At 40.8% G+C, this 25,512-nt stretch overlaps 1 pseudogene across 1 annotated transcript; it reads right to left on the bottom strand.

Moving 5' to 3' along the window:
• Positions 1 to 17,650: 17,650 nt before the first annotated feature.
• Positions 17,651 to 19,517, bottom strand: LOC128583813 (importin subunit alpha-1-like; annotated as a pseudogene). The gene has a single exon (XR_008379555.1). The product of XR_008379555.1 is annotated as an importin subunit alpha-1-like (transcript).
• Positions 19,518 to 25,512: the final 5,995 nt, after the last annotated feature.

A 25,512-nucleotide genomic window follows, 5' to 3' on the forward strand; every position in this document is an offset into this window, starting at 1 on the left:
AGGTTTATTTGTTTCCATTTTTATCCCTATTTTTAGAGTTGTTCTTTTCTTTCTGATTTTTAAAAATATATGTAACATTTTCATGGTCCCAGAGTTTTTTGGCCATTTTAATCTACTATTCTCCAGAATAATTGTATTCTTTGTGATCATTGTAGGCACACTATTACATAAGTGTATATTTTCATGAAAGTATACCTTAATTGGCCAGGCATCAGTGAGATAAAGTTCTGTGCCTGTATATAGCTGAATATTTGGCACAGAGCAAGTGTTCTAAACTTATCCAGTCACCCTGTGTGTGTGTGTGTGGGGGGGTGTATGCATGGGCAAGTGGTAATAAAAGAATAAGACCGGGTTATGTTGGAAGAGTAATGTCTATTTTGGGAATATCTGTGCTGATCTCCAAAGAAAAGCTATGAATAAATGTGGCTGAGGTATGTTTGAAATATCTGATAAATTTTTATGGTGATGGCAATATACGTGGTCCTGAACTAGGTAAAAAATAATGTTATCTTAATAGAATGAAGATGGGATGTTACCTTTTAGGAATTTTTGAAAGTGAAACCTCAGTGGTCAAGACCTATGAATCTTGAGTTAGACATACCTGGATTTAAATCCAAGCCTAATTTTACCTCTGAATAAATGTAATTTTGGACAAGTTACCTACATTTTATGAATCAGAGTTCCCTCAGCTATGAGATGGAGATAGTACAAATTCCTGTCTCCTAACGTTGCTATGGAGAATTCGGGATTGAATAAATAAATATGAAGAGCTTATCAGAAGGTGGGAACATGGGTATGAAACATCTACCACCAAAGAACTTTCATGACAACCAACACTGTGATCAACTACTACACTACCATCTACCACACACATGGTCCAAATTCATTGCTTAAGGTACTAATTCTTAATATTTAGAAGCAAGGAACGTCACAAACGCCAATGCCTACGACTCTGACGTCATTGCTCTGTGGTGTGGACCATGCACAGGGTTTTGAACGCGTGCAGGCAATCTTTATGTGGCAGCAAGGAGTGAGTGCCACCGTGTGGGGCCTTCAGATCTCAAGTGCTCTACTAAGCGGCTGTTTGCCAAAGTTTGACTTATTGATTTATAGAAGACATAATTACACTGGAACAATCTATGAAAAGTCAAAATGGTCAAGTTCAATTTCAATTCAGAGTGTTATGCACATCCCAGGTGGCTTCAGGGGGCACCTCTTTCCCTCTGTCATTCTCTGACTGCTGTCTGTACATTTTCAGGGAAGAATCACTTGTGTTTTGAGCTAAAAATCCTAGTGTGGTCCATGCTTGTCTTATAAGTAAAGGTAAAATGCGTCAGTGCTCTGATGGACGAACATACTGAGATCAGTGGAAACCCTTCTGTTTAGGCAAAAAAGATAGGAGGCACATGATAGTCTCTCTAAGCTATTGTTCTCATTTCTAATTTTGGTACATATTAGAGATGAACATTTAGAAAGAAAGGGGTATGCATTTCGGTCAGCTGCACCAGCACGAGCCCAGTTGCAGGTACCATGTTCTCTGTCCGGCTCGTCTTATTTTTCTTGATGAGCCTCAGAACATTGCTGCTCAGAATGCAATTAGGTATAATAAATAAAGGCCTATACACATGATCCAGGCATTTCAAAGCTCCCCATAATTGCAATGGCGACACAATTACATATAAACTAAAAACATACAGCAGGGCAGTGTAAGCATTACTGTAGGACCTTAGCTTAAAAATCCAGTCCTGCCTGACTTCTGACTTTATGGCTCATTAATTCCATGCATGATTTTCACATAAATACAGTTTTAAATGCTGAACAGGTGCACAGAGTCTCTATCACTTATTCTTAAGGCTATGACCACACCTGCCTGTGTTTTCCCACATTAATGCCATAGGGTGACAAAGGCTGGGAAGGGGAAAGCTTGAACTATTTCCTTCAGCTCTTGAAAAGTACCATAAAGGCATTATTTAGAAGGAAAATTGAAAACTTCTGATTTTTTCCCCAGGCCACCAAGCTTGTGTCTGCTTTCTCTTTTTTGGCTCATCAAGAAGTTTAGCTTTTGTTTTGGGCTTTAGAGATTCAAGGACAATAGTGGACTATGTCTGTTAAGAATCCAAATTTCAGAATAAATGTGACGAGAATTTGACTCAGTTCCACAGATATACACATAGACTCCTTCCCTTCTGCGACCCTAGACTGAGAACAGGGCTCTATGTTAAGACAGAACTGAGCGAATGTTATATTCAGGAAAACCTGAACTCATGTGTCACAGGAGCCAACATGTGAGAAGAGTCTCAGCAGGCTGGCAGATGTCAGGACTGGGTCTGGACTAGGAATGGGGTCTCTACCCAGACAGCCAGGGACATTAACCAAGGTCCCATCGGTGTGTTTATCTCACAGGTTTGCACGCTGGGATCCACTATGTATACAGCAGGTCAAAATTGCTGGTGAGAGATTGGTATCCTCTCTCAAAGGATCCTGGTTGACTATGCAGGGTGTTACCTGCCACTGAGTGGTGAATTCTTTGGATTTAACATTTTACAGAGATAAGCTCTGGTTGCCCACGTGGTAGCATTGTTGTCAGTGAGCCCTGATTCAAAGGGTCTCCAGGGGCTTGACATGAAGCTCTTGGGCCTCCAGGTCTTCCTGGTTAAGGTGTATAAAGGACCAGACGTGTCATCCCCGAATATACCTCTTCCGCATTAGGGTTGTTGAGGGAAGATGGTACAGGAAAGCTCTCTGCCCTCCTTCCATTTGCCTAAAAGCAGGACATAGATTTACAAACATAGAAGACATTCTACCACCCCTGCTGCAAGTGAGAACAAAGGTTTATCACCCAAGGCAGCTTTGGAAGCTTTTTGGCTGTGAGAGGAACCGGAGAAATCCACATTAACAAGCCTCACTAACAAGCCTTTATCTGCCTCGCCTCTTTCCTGCTATTTCTCTAAAGATTCACTGCTCTTCACTGATGATGCTTTTCAGGTTGGAACTCAAAGCCACCTCACTGAGAATCACTCATTCCCTATGTGTCCCCGGGTAGCTATGAATTATGCGTATTAGTAAACTGTGGTTTGTTTTTCTTCTTGTTAATCTGCCTAGTCTTGTAGGGGTCCATTCCAACTAAGAACTCATGAGGAGAGAAGAAAAAAATCCTGTAAGATGCAAATACCTCATAAAGAAAAGGAAATGGGAATAAAGTAAAATATAATATAAATATTTCCATTTCCAATTTCCAGCAGATTGAGACAGGAAAGTTCAGCATTGATTTGTCACTTTGCTAGACAATAAAACTGCAGGTCTGGACCTTGGTGCTCTAAGTTCCCAGCAGTGCAACGGCCCACGTCCAATTCCCTCACTCACACCCTGGTTTTCACTCGTCACACAACACTGCCCAGAACTCTCTTCCCTCCCCTAAATCCCAGCTTGACTTACCTTATGCAAGAGACATCCCTGAACCCTTCCCACCCTTGGGTGCCCGTCTATGTCCTGTAGGTCTGGCAGTCGCTGAGCTCCTGCACATGTGACATCACTGCTCCACTGCTGTCTCTCCCTCTGACACTTGGGCCCCTCAGTGGCAGGCGGGACCTCTTCCATCTCAGTGTGTCTAACGCCAAGGAAAATGGCTCTGATGTAGTCAATGCACCTGCTGCCACGAATAGCTCACTAGAGATGATGTCATTCAGTCTTTAAAAGGATCCTTAAATTAACCCTTATTAATAATTAATAATAATATATATTATTTTTGGATTTCATGGAAAGACTCAAAATTGTCTTTCAGCCAAGGGCCAGGCTGGTCCTCCTGGCAGACCCAGGACTTCCAGGCTCCACCTTCCCCTCTGTGCCTCTCTGAAGGCTGAATGAAAATCACAGGGAGGGTGAGCAGTGCGTTCAGCTGAGGTTAGCAGTTTGACTGTACTGTTACTTTTCCAAGGTTCCTCAGTCTTCTGAGATGCCACATACCTTTCTCACAGCAACTTCTGTCCAGCATGATCTTTGTCAAATGTACATCTTCTCCTTCAAAGACTCCTCTACCATGCTGAATGCTGTATTCTTTCACGTAATGAATGGCAGCTTGAAAGTTTGCAACATGACTTTTCCTGGAAGCAGTCCCACCTGGATGTTTCTGCAGCTGCAAGTCCATATAATGCTTAGTTGCATGTTTTGTTTTTTGAAACCCTATTACTCTCGTTTATAAAGATGTCTTTGCACCCAACATGCTCTACATAGTGTAACTCACAGGGCTCTGCACTCTCTGGAAGTCATTATCATTTCCCTTACTAGTTATCTCACTTGCAGTTGTGAGGACCCACAGGGAAACCCAGGAGGTTTTTGAGAGTCTGGCGCTGTCTTTGTGTATGGCTTTGCTGGGCCAAAGGAGTTTTCTTTCTGGGCAAATTTGAAAACTCATTTCTTAGTTTCTCTGCACCAATCCCTCCACATATCCATTGGTTAAGAAGATAGAGGCTGTTACCAAGTGGAACAAAACCAGGACCTCTTGTGCCTTTTGCCATTGAGTCTTCTCTTGTCTCCAGCTCAGCATCTTCCTACTGTTCAAAGCCATGAGACAGAGCAAGAGAAAGCAGAATTTTCCCAACAATTTCTGTAGATGATCTGTATCAACCAGAGTTGCTCAGAACCAGAAGCTCCCTTGTTCAGAAGCTTCTATCATCCTTAAGAAGGCAGGAGATCATTATTTGGAGGTGCAGAATCTGTGGAGCCAACAGCTGAGGTGTGCAGCAGTGTTCTGGACAGCACGCTATCCTATCCTAGGTTTCAAAGATCTGCAATAGTCATATAGCAAACACCATTCCAGATGTGTACACACTGGTTTTTATCATAAAAATAATTGGATGGTAGGAAAAGAACAGAGGGGTCTTAGGTTTGAATCCTAATGTGAAATCCAGATTCACAATATTTTAGTATCACACGAGACAGGACAGTTCCCCCTAACTCATCTGAGCACTTCAGTTGCAGGCCAGCAAGGCTTACCCACACAGCAGAGCAGGTGGATGAAGGGCATAAGCTTCGATGACACAGAGTGGGATGTAAAGACCCGGGCTGTGCTCACAAGTTGTGTGATCTAAGTCGCCTAATCATACTGAGTCAATTTTCTTCATCAATAATGCATCTTCATAACTCTGTCTCCCATGGTTATTATGAGAATACACAAGGTAACGGGCATATGGAAAAACCTGCAGTTGACTATTATAACAGATGCCTCTTGTGTGCTGAATACACGCTGCTATTGTCCCTGTTTTATTTCATTTTTTTTTTTTTTCGTACCCAGCTGCTTACTTTCTGGTTTCAGAAGCCACATCCCTCCCTTAAAAAAACCACTCTCTCAAAAAGGTAACTAAGAAGAGATCACCCCATTTTCAGTCTCCAGGGCTGGCTCTTGAGCTGTGCTTGAATTTGCTTTTAGCAAATTCATCATTAGTGTCATTAACTGAATGTTCATTCATGAAAAGACAAACTCAGTGGCCATGGGCACTGACTCAGGGAAGGTCATGTGACCGCAGCCAGACCAGCAAGGCCTCCTCCTGGATCGTGCTGACAATATTAGGAAAGGATTGTTCTCATGGTGCTAAGGGCTACCACTATCGTTATAAAGAATGTGACCCTGGTATACTGGTGGCCACAGATGCTGTGCTTAGAGTGACCTGGAAAGACAATTCTGACCATAGTTAAGCACCATAATTAAGGCTGAGGTAGCAATCTGTTAAAATTTTACCTAACCCCAGTAAGAGTAGCCCACATAACAAAATCCCCAAACCAGAGATGTTGGTGTGGATGTGGAGAAAAGGGCACACTTCTACACTACTGGTGGGAATGCACACTAATACGTTCCTTCTGGAAGGATGTTTGGAGAATACTTCGAGATCTAAAAATAGACCTGCCATTCAATCCTATAATTCCTTTACTAGGTATAAACCCAGAAGACCAAAAATCACAACAAAGACATCTGTACCAGAATGTTTATTGCAGCCCAATTCATAATTGCTAAGTCATGGAAGAAGCCCAAGTGCCCATGGACCCAAGAATGGACTAGCAAATTGTGGTACATGTATACCATTGGAATATTATGCAGCCTTAAAGAAAGAAGGAGACTTTACCTCTTTCATATTTACATGGTTGGAGCTGGAACATATTCTTCTTAGCAAAATATCTCAAGAATGGAAGAAAAAGTATCCAATGTACTCAGCCCTACTATGAAGCTAATTTATAGCTTTCATATGAAGGCTATAACCCAACTATAGCACAAGAATATGGGGAGAGGGCCAAGGGAGGGGAAGGGAGGGGGGAGGTTAGGGTGGAGGGAGGGTAATGGGAGGGGCCACACCTACGGTGCATCTTAGATTGGTTACAGGCGAAACTTACTAAATACAGAATACAAATGTCTACATACAATAACTAGGAAAATGCCATGGAGGCTACGTTGAACAGTTTGATGAGAATATTTCAGATTGTATATGCAACCAACACATTGTACCCTTGATTGCACTAATGTACACAGCTATGATTTAACAATAAAAAATGACCTCATACATTTCATTTTTATGATTTATTACATTTTTTTTTTTCATTTAAGACAAATAGAGTAAGTCTGTTGCCCTTGGCAACTGAGAGGCACATGACTAACATACTGATTACAGATCTTGCTCTTGAACTAAGACCGGGTGCTGGCCTCTTGCTCCTGCTTCTTCTCCAGCTCTTTGAGCTTGATGCTGGACACTGGCCTCCCACATGCCCTTGTCCTGACCACTCACATGGGACCTAAACTTCAAGGCAAGTGTACAATCCTCTAGTTATTTCAGCATTTCCTGCAGAGCTCATTAGGTTTTAGGCAGTCCCACAAACTTCAAATTTCCACTCTCCTGACTTCCCCCTTCCCACAAGAGGGGAGGACGTAATGCCAATACCTGCCAAGTGCTTGTGATGTTGATATTTACATAGTCAACTGATGTCACAGCTGTAGAGTCTCGGGGGTACAAATGGTCTAGTTTCACTTATTTTTAAAAAATTGTGGAAATTGCATTTAGCTTTCTAAATGCATACATGTTACAATCAATTGTATTGTAGTTGTTCAGTATAGTAGTTCAGCTTGTGGTCTGTTTCCCCTGACCAACATACTCATTTCAGTAATCCTAACAAGAAAAAAGAAAGAGGCATACAGGAAATAAAATAAAACAGATTCTATTTGCAGGTGCCATGCTTGTCTATGTTGAAAATTCCCATGAACATAAAAAACAAACATTTTTAGAACAAATAAATGAGTTTTACAAGGTTGTAAAATATAAAATAAGTGCAAAAAAATTAATCTCTTCTATGCACTAATAGTGAACAAGTAGAAGCCAAATTAATGCCATTTTTTTAACCCCAATAAAAATAAAATACTTAGCGATTGTAAATTGAGCTGCAATAAACAGTCTAGTACAAGTGTCCTTATGATAAAAGGATTTTTTCCCTTCTGGGTAGATGCCCAGTAATGGGATTGCAGGATCAAATGGGAGGTCTAGCTTGAGTGCTTTGAGGTTTCTCCATACTTCCTTCCAGAAAGGTTGTACTAGTTTGCAGTCCCACCAGCAGTGTAAAAGTGTTCCCTTCTCTCCACATCCATGCCAGCATCTGCAGTTTTTAGATTTTGTGATGTGGGCCATTCTCACTGGGGTTAGATGATATCTCAGGGTTGTTTTGATTTGCATTTCTCTAATATATAGGGATGATGAACATTTTTTCATATGTTTGTTAGCCATTCATCTGTCTTCTTTAGAGAAGGTTCTATTCATGTCTCTTGCACATTGATGTATGGGATTGTTGGCTTTTTTCATATGGATTAATTTGAGTTCTCTATAGATCCTAGTTATCAAGCTTTTGTCTGATTGAAAATATGCAAATATCCTTTCCCATTGTGTAGGTTGTCTCTTTGTTTTGGTTATTGTCTCCTTAGCTGTACAGAAGCTTTTCAGTTTAATGAAGTCCCATTTGTTTATTTTTATTGTTGCAATTGCCATGGCAGTCTTCTTCATGAAGTCTTTCCCCAGGCCAATATCTTCCAGTGTTTTTCCTATGCCTTCTTTGAGAATTTTTATTGTTTCATGCCTTAAATTTAAGTCCTTTATCGATCTTGAATCAATTTTTGTGAGTGGGGAAAGGTGTGGATCCAGTTTCAGTCTTGTACATGTGGATATCCAGTTCTCCCAACACCATTTATTGAATAGGGAGTCTTTCCCCCAAGGTATGTTCTTGTTTGGTTTATCGAAGATTAGGTGGTTGTAAGATGTTAGCTTCATTTTTTTGGTTTTCTATTCGATTCCAAGTGTCTATGTCTCTATTTTTGTGCCAGTATCATGCTGTCTTGACCACTATGGCTTTGTAGTACAGACTAAAATCTGGTATGCTGATGGAAACAGCCTAAATGTCCACCAACCCAGGAATGGATTAACAAGCTGTGGTGTATGTATACCATGGAATATTATTCAGCTATTTAAAAAAATGGAGACTTTACATCCTTCGTATTAACCTGGATGGAAGTGGAAGACATTATTGTTAGTAAAGCATCACAAGAATGGAGAAACATGAATCCTATGTACTCAATTTTGATATGAGGACAATTAATGACAATTAAGATTATGGATGGGGGAGTAAAAGCAGAGAGAGGGAAAGAGGGAGGGGGCTGGGGCCTTGGTGCATGCCACACCTTCTTGGGGCAAGATGTGATTGCAAAAGGGACTTTACCTAACAAATGCAATCAGTGTAACCTGGCTTATTGTACTCTCAATGAATCCCCAACAATAAAAAGTTAAAAATAAAATAAAATACTTAGGTGAAAACATAATGAAACAGTAACATAATCTGTATTATGAAAATTAGAAAACACTGCAAAAAGAAATTAGAGAATATGTCAGTAAATTGAGAGACATACCATGTTCATGGATTAGAACAGTAAATGGAGAGACATACCATGTTCATGGATTAGAAGAGTCAACATATTAATGATGGTTATTCTCCTAATTGATTTAGAATTAATGCAATCTTTATCAAAATCACAGGAGGGCTTTTTTTTATTTATATAGATAAGATTATTCAAAGTTAGTATAAAAACACAAAGGCTATAGCACAGCTAAAACAACCTGTAAGAAGAATACAGTATGTATAAGGAATCCCTCCACCTAATATGCAGACATTTAATGCTAACATATCTAAAATTTCTACTGTGAACCAAAGATGAGCGAGAAGGAAGGGTAAGGGAGACCACCCTTTGTTTAAACGATCAGTGATCGTTTAAACAAAGCAGTGATTGGGCCTGGTGGGTCACACCTAAAATCCTAGCACTCTGGGATGTCAAGGTGGGTGGATTGCCTGAGCTCAGGAATTTGAGATTAGCCTGAGGAAGAATGAGACTCTGTCTCTACTAAAAAGAGAAAAGTATCTAGCCAGGCATTGTGGTTGGCACCTGTAGTCCCAGCTGCTTAGGAGAATGAGGCAAGAGGATTGTTTTAGCCCAAGGGTTTGAGGTTTCTGTGAGCTGTGACTCCACAGGACTCTATTCAAGGTGACAGAGAGAGACTAGATCTCAAAAATGAAATGAAATAGTAAGTCCAAAAGGAGCAGAGAGTCCCCTGTCTGGGGACTGAAGGTATAGAACTGTCAACCTCTACAGGCTTTGAGTCAACACCTGGACCTAATGTCCTGTAATTTTGCTGACTTTCCTCACAAAAACTTTACGCAGACCCTTTTCTGCCTTCTTGGGGAAGCAGGGCTCTTCATACTCTCTAGAAGGCCCACATTCAGTTGAAGGCAAGTTTCTGAATTATCTACCCAAGCCCCAAACTTGAGAAAGACTAGCTTGACTTCTTTCTCCAGGCTGTATCTGGTACCTTAGTTACCTTTTCAAAGTTTCAGGCTTTCTGTCTAGTTTACTTCTCATTATTTCTTATCAGAATCTTGAATCAAATAAATGGAGAATAGTTTGTCAATCAATGGAACACACACAGAGATATGCGGATATATACACAGACACGCACAGGTACACACACAGGTACACACATGCACAGTGGATACGAGGCATTAACTTCTGACGGCTTTTGTTCATAAAAATGTGCCAAGGACTCAAATAGTCCCAAAATACAGCTTATAAAGATAAAAATGATTAAAGCAGCTGATTAATAGTCATCTCTTTATTCATTCATGAGCTCCAGATTATCAAGGTTGAAAGTCTTTTCTATATTATATGGAATGAATATTCTCCCATGATTCATACATAGAAATCCCAATCCAGTGGAAAAGTGTTAGGAGGTGGGAACTCAGGGAGGGGATTAGGTCCTGAGGGTGACTGCAGTAAATGGGATCAGTCCCTACAAGAAGGTCCACAAACTAACTCCCTCCTCCTCTCTGCCTCACCCACAGTTACCGTCTCCCATTCTTCCACTTGTTTCTAGCACATGCTTGTAGTAAGTTCTTCAAGAGCAAGGTGCTGTGATACCAATGTATCTCTTTCTGATGTCTATTTTATTTTCTGAATAATAAAAATAAGATTACTTGAATCTTATAGTATCTAAACAGGATTGAAAATGATAGTTTACAGAGATGAAAAATAATTTTTTAAATTCCCTGTACCCTTCAGTTTTATTGTCTGTGCATGCATTATAAATGGTCTTTGGATACATATTATCTATTTCACAAAAATTTTCATTCATATTAATATTCTCTTCTAAAATATAGCTTTTTCTGATTACCTTTGAATTGAGAATAAGCATCTTTGGGGTTTTGTTTTCCTTCTCCTTCATCTAGTTAAAAAAAAAAAAAAGAAAAGAAAAAATTCAGTCATTAAGATATTCCTCTTACAAGAGGAATGATGAAACTTGAAGTGGTTCATTAAATAGGCATCAAATACCCCTTTTACCTGTTTCTTCTGATTTTGGAATACATTGTATATAAGGTGCCTTTAAATGACCACTTGTATTGGTTATGTATTGTTACCTCTGAGGGAAGTGCTGATTTTGGACACATCCACCACAGCTCAGAGATGATCACTGAAGGACAGACCGACAGGGCAAGAAAAGAACCAGGATAAGGGGCGGCGCCTGTGGCTCAAGGAGTAGGGCGCTGGTCCCATATGCCGGAGGTGGCGGGTTCAAACCCAGCCCTGGCCAAAAACCACAAAAAAAAAAAAAAAAAAGAACCAGGATAAGTGTTTTAGAGGAAATGAGAAAGTTGAGTCCTATTTTTGTGAGCCCAAGGTTTGGACTTCACATAACCTAGGTCTCCTTAGGACAGCCTGATTTGTGCATCTGCTCAGGACTATAAGTAATTTCACAAATAAAACAAAATGTTCCTACGAGGAATAAAATGTTCCTAGGAGGGCGAAGGAACAAGTGTGCTCCTCAGCAGAGCCCTGTGATGCCCTATTTCTTCTCAATGTCGCACTGTTTTCCCTGCCTCTGCCCCTACTCTGCATTCCTGGGCCCACGGTGACCTTGCAGTATTTTTCCAGAACATTCCTAGCATGTTCTAGGAACAGGGCTATGCACAGCTTGAAATGCTGCCCCTCATCGTCTGCCTGGCATGCACCACCCATCTTGCAACGCCATCACCGCCCTTTGCTTTGTCGTCTCCACCACGAGTGACATAGTGTTGCTCGGTGAATCCAGAGTCTGTGACGGGAGGATGTGTGCTCATGGCGTCATGCCACATGCCGTGAATTCTTCGGGAATGGGGGCTTTTTCTTTTCTTACTTCCAATGCCTAAAGGCATCTAGTAGATGATCAGTCACTGTAAATTGAATTTACTTTGTTTGATTACAGAAGAGGAATCTGACCTGCAGCGGCTGACTGTGCAGCGACAGAGCCCTCTTCCTATGCTCTCTCCTTGGCCCTGAGTGGACCTTTTCTTGCCAGCTGATACTTAGATGCCTTTAGGTGTGAAAAATGTGAGCCAAAAACCATAGATAGTTAGTCAGGAGGCCAAGGACCCAAAGAAAGCTATAGAAGTGCAGAATTTATCTGTTAGCCACACAAAAACCATGAATGTCAGCTGGCAGCCTGAGCTCTCGCTTGCTGTCCTTATCTGATATGGGATGACCAGCTGGGTAAGCTAATCAGCCCTGACTTTAGCTTATCTCCTAAGTCAGCCATGTCTCCTTCACACCCTTGAGTAACAGCTGTAAAAAGAAATGACCTAGCAGAAAAGAAAATACTCCATAAAAATGTGACTTGTAGATTCTTGCAGGCATTACATGTAGTCTGGGAAAGAGCTGAGAAGATAACAGAGGGGCGTTCCTGTGATTAACGAGAGTTTGGTTGGTGGTGTTTCTGTTGCTGACACATAGATCAGGAGGGATTTATGTCCAAAGAATGATGAATGTCAAGGTCAGATGCTGTCCACATTTCTGTCATATTCCCTTATACGTTCTTTTCATAAATACACTAGAGGTTATACTTTTAAAAGACCTTTGAGTTCAACACATTTATACATCGTTTAGAATATTCCCAGGGGTTGCTTTTAAATATTCTGTTTTTATTTCATAAGCTTGTAGAAAACATTCCAGCGCCACAGAGTTAGCAGGAACCATACAGTTTCTCTGCCCTGAGCTTCTGCCCTGTATATTTTCCTTAGAATGATGGTACAAGTGAAAAATAATGGATTACAACATAAAATTTGCTCCTTTGAAAATAGAGTAGAAAATTGCAGAGATGTAAATGCCTCTATACACATTTGTCCTGGCAGAAATTGCCAATACGTAATTCATATTATGGCCCGATTGTGTGTTATGCACTTAGGTGCCTCCAGAAAAGCTGAGTTTAAAATCAATAAATAAAAGCAAAATAGGCCATTGAATATGGCCAGTGATCCATCCATTAATTTAATTATTATTTTGTTAATAAAAGCAATGTCAAGAAAATTTATTAGGCACAGTTTGGGTAAGTAACTTGAGGTTAAAAAGGAAGGAACAGGAATTAAGTTATGTTGATCATGTAACCATTAGACTATGTGCTTGCCAGATGCATTTACATACCGTCTTATCATGTACAAAGGATTTGTATAAATACAAAGCAATGTGGGTTTCTTTCTATAATATTTAACTTTCGTCTACATATTTTAAAATTCACATTAAGTACCAAACTAAGGTTTTCTTTTTTTTATTAAATCATAGCTGTGTACATTAATGTGATCATCAGACACCATGCACTAGTTTCATAGACCGTTTGATACATTTCCATCACACTGGTTAACATAGCCTTCCTGGCATTTTCTAAGTTATTGTGCTAAGACATTTACATTCCACATTTACTAAGTTTCACATATACTCTTGTAAGATGCACCGCAGGTGTAATCTCACTAATCCCCCTCGCTCTGCCCACCTTCACACTCCGTCCCCTCCCTTTCCCCTTCCCCCTATTCTTAGGTTGTAACTGGGTTATAGCTTTCATATGAAAGCCATAAATTAGTTTCATAGTAGGACTGAGTACATTGGATACTTTTTTTCCCATTCTTGAGATACTTTACTTAGAAGAATATGTTCCAGCTCCATCCACGTAAACATGAAAGAGGTAAAGTCTCCATCTTTCTTTAAGGCTGCATAATATTCCATGGTGTACATATACCACAATTTATTAATCCATTCGTGGATCCATGGGCACTTGGGCTTTTTCCACGACTTAGCAATTATGAAAAGGGCTGCAATAAACCTTCTGGTACAAATATTTTCGCTATGATGTGATTTTTGGTCTTCTAGCTATATGCCTAGTAGAGGAATTATAGGATTGAATGGCAGATCTATTTTTAGATCTCTAAGTGTTCTCCATATATCTTTCCAAAAGGAATGTATTAATTTGCATTCCCATCACCAGTGAAGAAGTGTTCACTTTTCTCCACATCCGCGCCAACATCTCTGGTCTTGGGACTTTGTGGTATAGGTTAATCTTACTGGAGTTAGATGATATCTCAAAGTAGTTTTGATTTGCATATCTTTGATGATTAAAGATGATGAGCATTTTTTTCATATGTCTGAAGGCTGTGTGCCTGTCTTCTTCAGAGAAGTTTCTCTTCAAATCCCTTGCCCAGCCTGAGATGGGATAACTTGTTCTTTTCTTGCTTATACGTTTGAGTTCTCTGTGGATTCTGGTTATTAAACCTTTGTCGGAGACATAACCTGCAAATATCTTCTCCCATTCTGAGGGCTGTTTGCTTGCATAACTTACTGTGTTCTTGGCTGTGCAGAAGGTTTTTAATTTGATAAGGTCCCAGTAGTGAATTTTTGAAGCTGCTTCAATTGCTCAGGGGGTCCTCCTCATAAAATACTCGCCCAGGCTGATTTCTTCAAGGGTTTTCCCTATACTCCCTTCTAGTATTTTTATAGTTCCATGTCTTAAGTTTAAATCTTTAATCCAGTGAGAGTCTATCTTAGTTAATGGTGAAAGGTGTGGGTCCAGTTTCAGTCTTCTGCAGGTTGCCAGCCAGTTCACCCAGCACCATTTGTTAAATAGGGAATCTTTTCCCCACTGAATGTTTTTAATTGGCTTGTCAAAGAGCAAATAGCGGTAAGTAGCTGGATTCATCTCTTGGTTCTCTATTCTGTTCCAGACATCTACTTCTCTGTTTTTGTGCCAGTACCATGCTGTTTTGATGACTATCGATTTGTAGTATAGTCTGAAGTCTGGTAGCGTGATTCCTCCTGCTTTGTTTTTATTTCTGAGTAATGTCTTGACTATTTGAGTTTTTTTCTGATTCCATATAAAACGAAGTATTGCTTTTTCAAGATCTTCAAAGTATGACAGTGGAGTTTTAATAGGGATTGCATTAAAATTATATATTGCTTTGGGTAGTATGGACATTTTAACAATGTTGATTCTTCCCAGCCATGAGCATGGTATGTTTTTCCATTTGTTAACATTTTCAGCCATTTCTTTTCTTAGAGTTTCATAGTTCTCTTTATAGAGATCTTTCACGTCCTTTGTTAGATAAATTCCCAAATATTTCATCTTCTTTGGCACTACTGTGAATGGGATAGAGTCCTTAACTGTTTTTTCAACTTGACTATTGTTGGTATATATAAAGGCTACCGATTTATGAATCTTGATTTTGTAACCTGAGACATTGCTGTATTCCTTGATCACTTCTAAGAGTTTTGTTATAGAGTCCCTAGTGTTTTCCAGATATACAACGATATCATCTGGGAAGAGCGAAAGTTTGATCTCTTCTGATCCTATATGGATACACTTGATCGCCTTTTCTTCCCTAATTGCGGTGGCTAAATCTTCCATTACAATGTTAAAGAGCAATGGAGACAATGGGTAGCCTTGTCTGGTTCCTGATCTGAGTGGAAATGATTCTAATTTAACAACATTCAATATGATATTGGCTGTGGGTTTGCTGGAGATGGCTTCTATCAGTTTAGGAAATGTCCCTTCTATACCAATTTTCTTAAGTGTTCTGATCATGAAGGGATGCTGGATATTATCCAAAGCTTTTTCTGAATTGAGAGAATCATATGGTCTTTGTTTTTTAATTTGTTTATGTGCTGAATTATACTTGTAGATTTGCGGATATTGAACCAGCCTTGAGACCCTGGGATAAAATCAACTTGGTCATGATGTATAATTTGTTTGATGTGTTACTGGATTCTGTTTGTTAGGATCTTGTTAAATACTTTTGCATCTATACTCATTAGTGATATTGGTCTGTAATTTTCTTTTGTTGTTGGGTCTTTTCCTGGTTTGGGGAACAGGGTGATGTTTGCTTCATAGAATGTGTTGGGTAGTCTTCCTTCTTTTTCTACCTTTTGGAATACGTTGAATAATATAGGTACTAATTCCTCTTTAAAGGTTTGGTAGAATTCTGATGTGAAACCATCTGGTCCCGGGCTTTTCTTTTTAGGGAGGTTTTGTATGGTTGATGCCCATTTCAGAACTTGATATGGGCCTGTTCAATATTTCCACTTGATTCTGGCTAAGTTTTGGAAGGTGATGTATTTCCAAGTATTGGTCAATTTCCTTCAGATTTTCATATTTTTGAGAATAAAGTTTCTTGTAATATTCATTAAGGATTTTTTGAATTTCTGAGGAGTCTGTTGTTATTTCATCTTTGTTCTGATTGATGAGATTAGAGATTTTACTCTTTTTTTCCTGATTAGGTTGGCCAAAGGTTTATCTATTTTCTTGACCTTTTCAAAAAACCAACTTTTTGATTTATTGATCTGTTGTATAATTCTTTTGTTTTTTATTTCATTTAATTTTGCTCTAATTTTGGTTATTACTTTTTTTTACTGGGTTTGGGGTTGGAATGTTCTTCCTTTTCCAATTGCTTGAGATGTCCCATTAAGTTGTTAACTTCCTCTCTTTCCATTCTCTTGAGGAAGGCTTGCAGTGCTATAAATTTCCCTTTTAGGACTGCCTTTGTGGTATCCCATAGGTTCTGATAATTCGTATCTCCATTGTCGTTTTGTTCCAATAATTTGGCAATTTCCTTCTTGATCTCATCTATGACCCAGCTATCATTCAGCATAAGGTTATTTAACTTCCACGTTTTTGTATAAGTATGCAGATTCCTGTTGTTACTGACCTCAACTTTTATTCCATGGTGGTCTGAGAAGATGCAAGGAATAATTTCTATTCCTTTAAATTTACTGAGGTTAGACTTGTGACCTAAGATGTGATCGATTTTGGAATAAGTTCATGGGCTGATGAGAAGTATGTGTACTCACTTTTGTTGGGATGAAATGTTCTGTAGATGTCTGCTAAATCCAAATGTTGGATGGTTAGGTTTAAATCTAAAATTTCTTTACTCAGCTTCTTATTGGAGGATCAATCCAACACTGGCAAAGGAGTGTTGAAATCTCCGACTATTATGGAGCTGGAGAAAATCAAGTTGCTCATGTCTGTTAGAGTTTCTCTTATGAATTGAGGCGCATTCTGGTTGGGTGCATAGATATTAATAATTGAAATTTCATCATATTGAGTATTACCCTTAACAAATATGAAGTGACCATTCTTATCCTTCCTTACTTTTGTTGGTATTGTATCTGCAAATAAAATTGCAACACCTGCTTTTTTCTGATTACCATTTGCCTGAAGTATGGATGACCTTCCTTTCACCCTGAGTGTATATTTGTCTTTTAAGTTAAGATGTGATTCTAGTATGCAACAAATATCTGGCCTGAGGTTTTGTATCCAGTCAGCTAAGCTATGTCTCTTTAGAGGACAGTTTAAGCCACTCACATTAATGGAGAATATTGATAAGTCTGGTAAAATTTTGAGTATCAAGTTTTTCAGAAATCCAGTGGACATTTTTAGTCCTTTTGCCAGTGTGGAAGTTGGAGTTTGATCAAAAGTTTCTGAGTGAGTTTACTTTTGTGGTAGAGGATTGGGTTGGTCGTTATGGAGGATAAGTCTGAGGATATCCTGAAGAGCTAGTTTGGTTATGGCAAATTTCTTCAACATATGAATGTCATTAAAGTATTTAATTTCTCCATCATAAATGAAACTCAGTTTAGCTGGACACAGGATCTGGGGTTGAAAGTTATTTTGTTTTAGGAGATTAAAAGTCGATGACCACCCTCTTCTGGCTTGAAGGTTTCAGCAGAGAGATCGGCAGTCATTCTAATATTCTTCCCTTTATAGGTAATGGCTTTTTTTTTTTTTGACTTTAATCTTTATTTACAGGACACTGCAAGATATGAAATTCCACATAGAAATAAGAAACCCTTTCAGAGGATAGGCTCCAGACAGTATGTATGTACAGTTTGGAACTGTTCAAGTATAGTTTTGTTGTAAAAAGTGCTACAATAACAAACCACGTTTAAAAAGTTCGTAGTAGAGAAATAGTTAAGACAAACTTATACCAAACGCAGTACACGACAACTTTGTGCCTCAGCTATACAATCTAAAAGTTAAAAGTCCCAGGAGTCCCATCCTGAACTTGGAACGTATAGCCTTCAGAGGTAGTTTCTGGTACTACATTTTGATCCTCCTCTTCCTCTACAGAGAAATACTTCTCAATCAAGTTTAATGAAGCCTTGTACACAGACTCATTTTCATGGTTTTGTAGAGCTTCAATTTTGTCCAAACCTCCACATTCTTCAATCATTATACTAAGTTTCTCAGTTTCACCTAGTTTTTCAGCAGCCTGAAAGATATTTGAAATGGCATCCAGAATAACCAGAATAATTTTGGTATCTTTTGCAGTTAAGAGGTTCATCAATGGTTCTATTATGCCACAATGAACAAGGTATACAATCTGTTCAACTGTTCCACCACTTGTATAGTTGGTCACAGCCCATACAGCTTCCTTCTGTGTCTTAAAGTCTGCCTTAGAGAGAACCCCAACAAGTAATGGGACTAGTCCATGATTCACAACTTGCTGTATCTGGTCCTGACGGCCAGCTGTGATGTTTGACATTGTCCATGTAGCTTCCTTTTGGATGTTAGTTTTGGGGTTGGTCAGCAGGCTGGGAAAGACAGTAAGTGCTCCTGCATCAATTACAACCTGAGTCTGTTCATCTGTCCCAGTGACAATATTCCCTATGGCTCTTAGTGCAGGAGTCACAATTGGCAATTCAGTAGCTCCCAAAAGCTTCACAAGTTGGGGCACAACTCCTGTTTTCACAACCATTTCAATCCATTCGTTTGGACCATCAGTAAGGTAAGAAATAGCCCAGCAAGTATCTGCTAATACCTCTGGATCATCATGATGCAGGAGACGCACTAAAGTAGGAAGAATCTGTTCCACAGCATCTAATGGGGGTGCAGGATTCTTGTTGCGACAAAGGTTTGAAAGTGTCCAGGTAAGATTACGTAAGTAACCACATGATAAAGATGACATATCAGGAATAGCTAGAAGAGCCAACAGTGGGTCAACTGCACCATACTTAATAACCAAGTCTCGGAAAACTGAACCATCACCTGCAATGTTTCCTAGAGCCCACACAGCTTGTTCACTGATATGAGCATGGGGAGATGCCAACAGAGAAATGAATGCTGGAGTAGCACCTCCATCTACCACAGCCTTAGTCTGTTCTGATGTCCCAGAAGCAATGTTAGTTAGTGCCCATGCAGATTCAAACTGAATGAATCAGTTCTACCCAAGAAGGACACAAATTTTGGGATCAAACCAGCTCGGATTATATTGTTGATGGGAGGCTGTTTTTCTCTAGAAAGTAGTTTCCTGGCAGCCTGAGTAGCTTGGAGCTGGTTTTCCATATTGGTGCTGTTTATACCTTTGACAATGTCATCCACAGACCAATTTACAGTACCCTGGTTGTTTCGTTTTCCTGCAGTGGAGAAGTAGCATCATCAGGAAAAGAGCTTACATTTCTCCTTTTCAGCATCTGGTCATCTTTCTTAGCTTTCCTCAACTCCACATTAACTTCTATTTGGCGTCGCCTCATTTCTGTACTGTCTTTTCCCTTGTTCTTGAACCTGTTAAGTCGGGCAGCTGGTGAATTAGCATTCTCATTGGTGGACATGGTTATGAGACAAAGGGAGATAGCTGCACAGCTAGCTCAGGCTTCCACAGGAGGTGGTGCAGGACACAGAAGATCTGGGTCGGCTGCCCTGGAAACGTCCACTGCAGCTCAGGCAGAACACGGTGTCAGTAATGGCTTTCTTACATCTAGCTGCTTTGAGAATCTTCTCCTTCATATTAACTTTAGTGAAGTTAATTATGATATGCCTGGGGGATGTCTTATTGGGGTTGAGTCGTGCTGGGGTTCTGAAGTTGCTATCTGAATTTCAGAATCTCTAGGCATATCTGGAATATTCTCTTTCATAATTTCATGCAGAAGGGCCTCTGTGCCTAGAGAGGCCACTTCATCAGTTTCAGGGATTCCAATGAGTTGGATATTACCCTTCTTTGAATTATCCCAGCGCTCTCTGAGAGAATGATCTGTTTTTGCTCTCCATTTCTCTTCCTTTTTGAGAGTTTGGGAGCATTCAAAGGCTTTGCCTTCAATGTCAGAAATCCTTTCTTCTGCTTGCTTCACTCTGTTACTGTATTTTTCAGATCTTTCAGGGCTGCAAATTCTTGCTTCAGTGTGTCTAAGTTTTTGGTGGCTTTTTTCTTTAAATTCATTAAATTCTTGAGACAACTTTTGAATTTCTCCTCGAATTCCTAATTCCATTTTATTAATCTTGTTTGCAATCCAAATTCTGAATTCGATTTCTGATATCTCAGCCAGTTGTTTGTGAATGGGATCTTCAATTACATGTGCCATATCTTTCCTTGGGGGAAGGGGGAGTTGGTCTATTCTGGTTATTCATGTTACCAGAGTTTTTCCGCCCCATGATTTTTTCACTCCCTTTGATTTTTCCCCTGGAGCTTTGTTGAGGACCCATACAGTGCTGTGGCCTAAGAAACTGGGGCCCTGTTTTGTGTAGTGGGGCTAAGTGGTTCTGTCTTGTTTTCACCTGGTTTCTGTTCAACCCTAGTGAAAGAGTTACTCTGGTTTGCGGTCTCAGCTTGGAGAAATACCAGCAATTAAGTCATTCTACCCACCACAGGCAACAACTGGAAAATGAAAATCAAACCTTCCTACAACCACACACCCAAGGCACCAACTGAATAGTCCTCAGACGATTAGCTCAGTTTAAAGGGTCCAAATCAATTGTCTCAGTCAGGACCTGTGTCAGGTGGGAGAGTTTAAGAGGTCTCTGGGAACTGGATCAGAGGGGTCTGGTTGACTACTCTGATATGGCTTGCTCCAGTGCTGCGTGGAGTCAGGAGGAGCCACCCAGCAAATAGATCAGTTTGGGAAGGTTGATGCCTCCTTCCGCACCTTGCAGCTCTGTCACACTTAGTTGTTGCTAGCCCCGCAGGGCTGTGACCCAGTCAGTTTTCTGCAGTCAGCAGATACTCCAGAGGTTTGCACCTGCCTAAATCACAGGGAAGTCTGTATCTGCTCTTCCAGGCTGCTGCTCTCTGCCTCTATCCAGCAGGGGGTGGTGAGGCCTGTCAACCTCGGGCACTTGATGGAGGCTAGGGGTATTCACTCAGTTCCAGCCCCACCCCTAGATTATGTTACTGGCTGAACAGAACAACCCTGGGGGAGTTTGTTTCTGACCCTGCTAAATTCCTCTGCAGAGAAGCTGATTTGAGTTCCCAGAACCTGTGCTTCAGGCCCTGTCTTTACTCTGCAGGTTTGTATTCGCAGCCCGATTAGTTGTCAGCTGTAGGCTCTTGGCCTCCTTTGTCTATAGGCTGATCATTCCCTGAGGGCTGGGTGCATCTTAGGCTCAGTAAATCAGTCCTCTGGATCAGCCCCACTCTGGGAGTTTCCTGGCTCTGCGTGTACGTTTTCTAGTCCCAGCATTCCACCCAGGCCATACCACCTCAAGCAAACCCTTCACTCATGGGGGTTGTGTTTCAGTCCCAGGTCTGTTCCGTGGTGGTTGCCATCTTTGAAGATGCCCAGCCTCATCTGGTTGCCCAGGGAGATAGGAGGAGTGGTTATGGGATATCTGGGAGTGGGCCTTGTTATTGCTAAAGATGGCTGCTGCTCTGTACCTTGGGGCACCGCCACTCCGGCGTGATTCCCTTTTAGCCGACCGTTGTCTCCTCACTCCTGTGCTGCAGAATCAGCACTGACCAGCTGCAGTCCAGGTCCTGTCTGCACCTCTCGAGAAATCATCCAAGAATCTGGACTCCTGGGGGGCAGGCCTCCAGACCATGGAGTGACAGTGGAGGGGAGTGCTGGGAGCTCAGTGTTCAGGTCATAACACCAAGCTCATTGAGAGAAAATGAGCAAATAAAGAGATACAAAGGCTACCAGGCACATGGGCCCATAGATACAGAAATGACGGAGACGCATAGACATACAGACAACAGCCACAACAACAGCAATATAAGAACAACTGCAATAAAAATAGTGATAATCGTAAAATAATTGAAAAAAAAGAAAAAGAAAAAAGTGGTGTTTGTAGAAAGGTTAAAAGAGAAGAAAGGATAAATTAAAAATAGAAAAAATAAAAATAAAAATATATCTATATAAAAAGTAATAATAAAAAATGAACAAAAGCTCCTCCAAGAAAATGGTGAGGAAAAAACAGAACAAAACAAACAAAAAAAAAAGAGAGAGAGAAAGGTAAAAGAAAAAAAGACACTAATCACAAAATTATTCTTCTTGTATGTAGAAATATACATATATACATCTATATGTATGATGTAGGGATCAACTTTCGTAGGATTATTTTCATACTGTAATATACTTTCTGGACACCAGGTGTCGCTGTGAGTGATTCCCAGGTTCATACCTGATTCACAGTTTATACTGTTACCATGGTAACCACCTTCCATGGCTGATTGCCATTTTGGAGTTTCTGTAAAAGTTTGTCACCTAAGTGTTGTATAACCTCGGCTGTTCTGCTCCAGACAGCACTCGCGACCGACCTTCCCACTCAGTGCAGGAGTCCACGCTTCTTAAATCTTTCCACTATGCTCCCAGTTTCTCCTGCAAACTGGCGACTGCAATCAGTTGTGGGGGAGCGTGCTGCTGGGTTCTCGGGGTTGCTGGAGGGTTCCGGGCTAGAGCTGGTTCCCATGGCTGGAGCGGTCGGGGACCTTATTCTGAATTTTATGGTTCAGAGTTTTCCTTTTGGATTGGGACCCACCAGTTCGCCGCACAGCCTGAACCGCCAGCCCCCTCCAACATTCTCCACCAGGAATGCTATTCAATCACTCCTGGACTGGGGGAAGGTGCCCGCCCTTTTGGGTAGTTCAAAATGTCTGTTTCCTGGGCAGGATCACTTCCCTTCTATTTTTCATCAGGTTGCCCAGCTCCCCGTGGTTTTGAGTAGCTCTCCTTTCGGATGCCTCCCTCAGTTCAGGAATAAATATTCATCAATTGGGTTTTGTCAGCATTTGCAAGCTGCTGTCCTCCATAAGAGAGAGGCCTGCTGGCCAGCACAGCCAAGCAGGGAAGAATCTCTACAACAGAGTCTGTGGTTTTAAATTACCTCTCATATATAGTAATCCATCAATTTGCTGAGCATCTCCAGCTGTCCGGCCACACCAATAATTCACACACGGGGAAGGTCCAGACCCCCTTTCCTCTCACCTGATGGCTTGGGAGAGGTGGGCTACATGTCCATCCTGTCCGCCTCTCCAAACTAAGGTTTTCTAATATCAATTTGTCTAATTTGGAAATCAGTGGCCACTTTTAAGTCTGTTATATTAAATAGTCTTTGAAAATGCATTCACTATCTGAAATTCAGCCCACAACAACTAGTTTATCAGGAAATTAGGTAATGAGGCGGTACCTGTGGCTCAGTGGGTAGGGCGCCAGCCCCATACACCAGAGGTGGCAGGTTCAAGCCCCATCCCAGCCAAATTACAACAAAAAAATTGCCAGGCATTGTGGCAGGCACCTGTAGTCCCAGCTACTCTGGAGGCTGAGGCAAGAGAATCGTCTAAGCCCAGGAGTTGGAGGTTGCTGTGTGCTGTGATGCCACCGCACTCTACTGAGTGTGATAAAATGAGACTCTGTCTCTACAAAAAAAAAAAAAGGATATGAGGTAGAGAAAGACAACAACAATGATAGCAATAAAAGAACACTTTCCTCTTCTAGAAACTACTACTATTCTGTCTGTAGACCATCCCATAGAGATCTGTGTCAATCAAATGTGCATCCTTTTCATTTGTGATTTGTATTAATTATACAAGAAATGACGTTGTACATAAAATATCCAGGGCCTGACGCACCTTGGGCTTGGGAACAGTGAAATGTGCATTTGCACAAGGAATAGGTTTGGAGTGAAAGCAAAGACAAGCCAGCGATGTCAACACTGTTTTTGCTGAACTATAGACGTGCTCAGGCCCTACGAACTGATAAAATTCACTGCTATCTGCTGGACAGAGCTATACTGCTGTCATGTTATGTAATTCAACACACATTTCCCACATTCAACACGGATATGTTGGGTGCCAGTGGCTGGGTTAACACTGTGCATATAAACTTGATTAAGGTAAACATAACTATTGTCCTTGCAGGGGTCCTCAAACTACAGCCTGGGGGCCACATGAGGTGGTGTGATTGTATTGTTCCCATTTTTTTTTTACTTCAATATAAGATATGTGTAGTGTGCATAGGAATTTGTTCATAGTTTGTTTTTGTTTTTAAACTATAGTCCAGCCCTCTAATGGTCTGAGGGACAGTGAACTGGCCCCCTGTTTGAAAAGTTTGAGGACCTCTGCATGGTAGGAAAAAGGTTAAGAATCTGGACAAAGATGTGCTTAAAATAGTCTTTCTAAAGGAACTAAGCACACGGGAGATAGTGTCCCGAGGACGCCTCCCTGAGATCACAGTGCTTGAACTTAGGCTCAGGGAGGGGCCTGGCTAACGCCATTATCACCAGCCACAAGCTGGTGATTTTCAGTCCTGATTTAATTTAGGAAGATTTCCGTGGCCTGGGCAGGATTCATTAAGACACTATCCTAAGGATGTCCTTGGTGAGCTGGTGTCCCTAGGCTGACTGCCGTCTTCTCTTTCTCCCCACCAGCTTGGTGCCCCAGTGTGGCCTCTGCCTGTCCCTCCCCACCTGGATTTTGCCTCTGCCGAGCCCATTGATGGGATTACACCTGTGGTGCATCTTACAAGGGTATATGTGAATCTTAGTAAGCACAATAACTAAGAAAATGCCAGGAAGGCTATGTTAACTAGTGTGATGAAAATGTGTCAAACGGTCTATGAACCAAGTGTATGGTGCCCCATGATCATACTAATGTACACAGCTATGGTTTAATTTAAAAAAAAATAAAAGTCACTTCTCTCAGGGGCCAGATTTGAACCTTGACTGGGTCCTAAATCAACTCTGCAGTATTTCTGGACAGAAGTGTTCTTTGAACAATAAACGTCATCTCCCGTCTTATGGGAACCTGCACCTGCTGCTCTCAATGGGACCGTTTAGACTCAGACTTTCATCACTGCTGTCCTCTGTCTAACTCAGCAGCACACACAGTTCTAAAATCAGGACAACAATACTCATCCTCAAAAAAAGAAAAGAAATAAATAATTGTTCCTGTTAGTGTTGAAGTAAATTAAAATGGAGACTAGGTCTGAGGAATCCTTGAGCAGACAAAACCAGCTGGGCCTCCCAGTGACTTCAACCTCGCTTGATGTGCAAATATACCCAAAATGTAACTTGGACTATTTATTGTAAACGTCTATATTAAAGACAAACAGAACTTACAATTAATCAGGCAGACGTGGCCAAGAAACCTGTAATGACAGAGCTAAGAACCTTCTGATGGGATTTGCCATCAAGGTAACTGTATAGCTGTAACCAGTCAAGGGTTTTATTTGCTTTGCTTCCCTGGACACCCTCGGAAGTATCTTCCTCATGCTGCCTCAGAAATCCCAGAGCCAGTTCTGATTTGCAGACGCCTGATGTGGGAATCTCCGTTCACTCAAATCAATGTTTAAGATTTTGCTATAGCTCAGTCTACTTTTCAACATTCCCAGGTAGACAGTAAAGGGCTATCCAGAGACATCCTTCCTATTGGCCAGGGGTGTTTTAGAAG

This window comes from Nycticebus coucang, chromosome 4, assembly GCF_027406575.1.
Source record: "Nycticebus coucang isolate mNycCou1 chromosome 4, mNycCou1.pri, whole genome shotgun sequence".
NCBI lineage: Eukaryota > Metazoa > Chordata > Mammalia > Primates > Lorisidae > Nycticebus > Nycticebus coucang.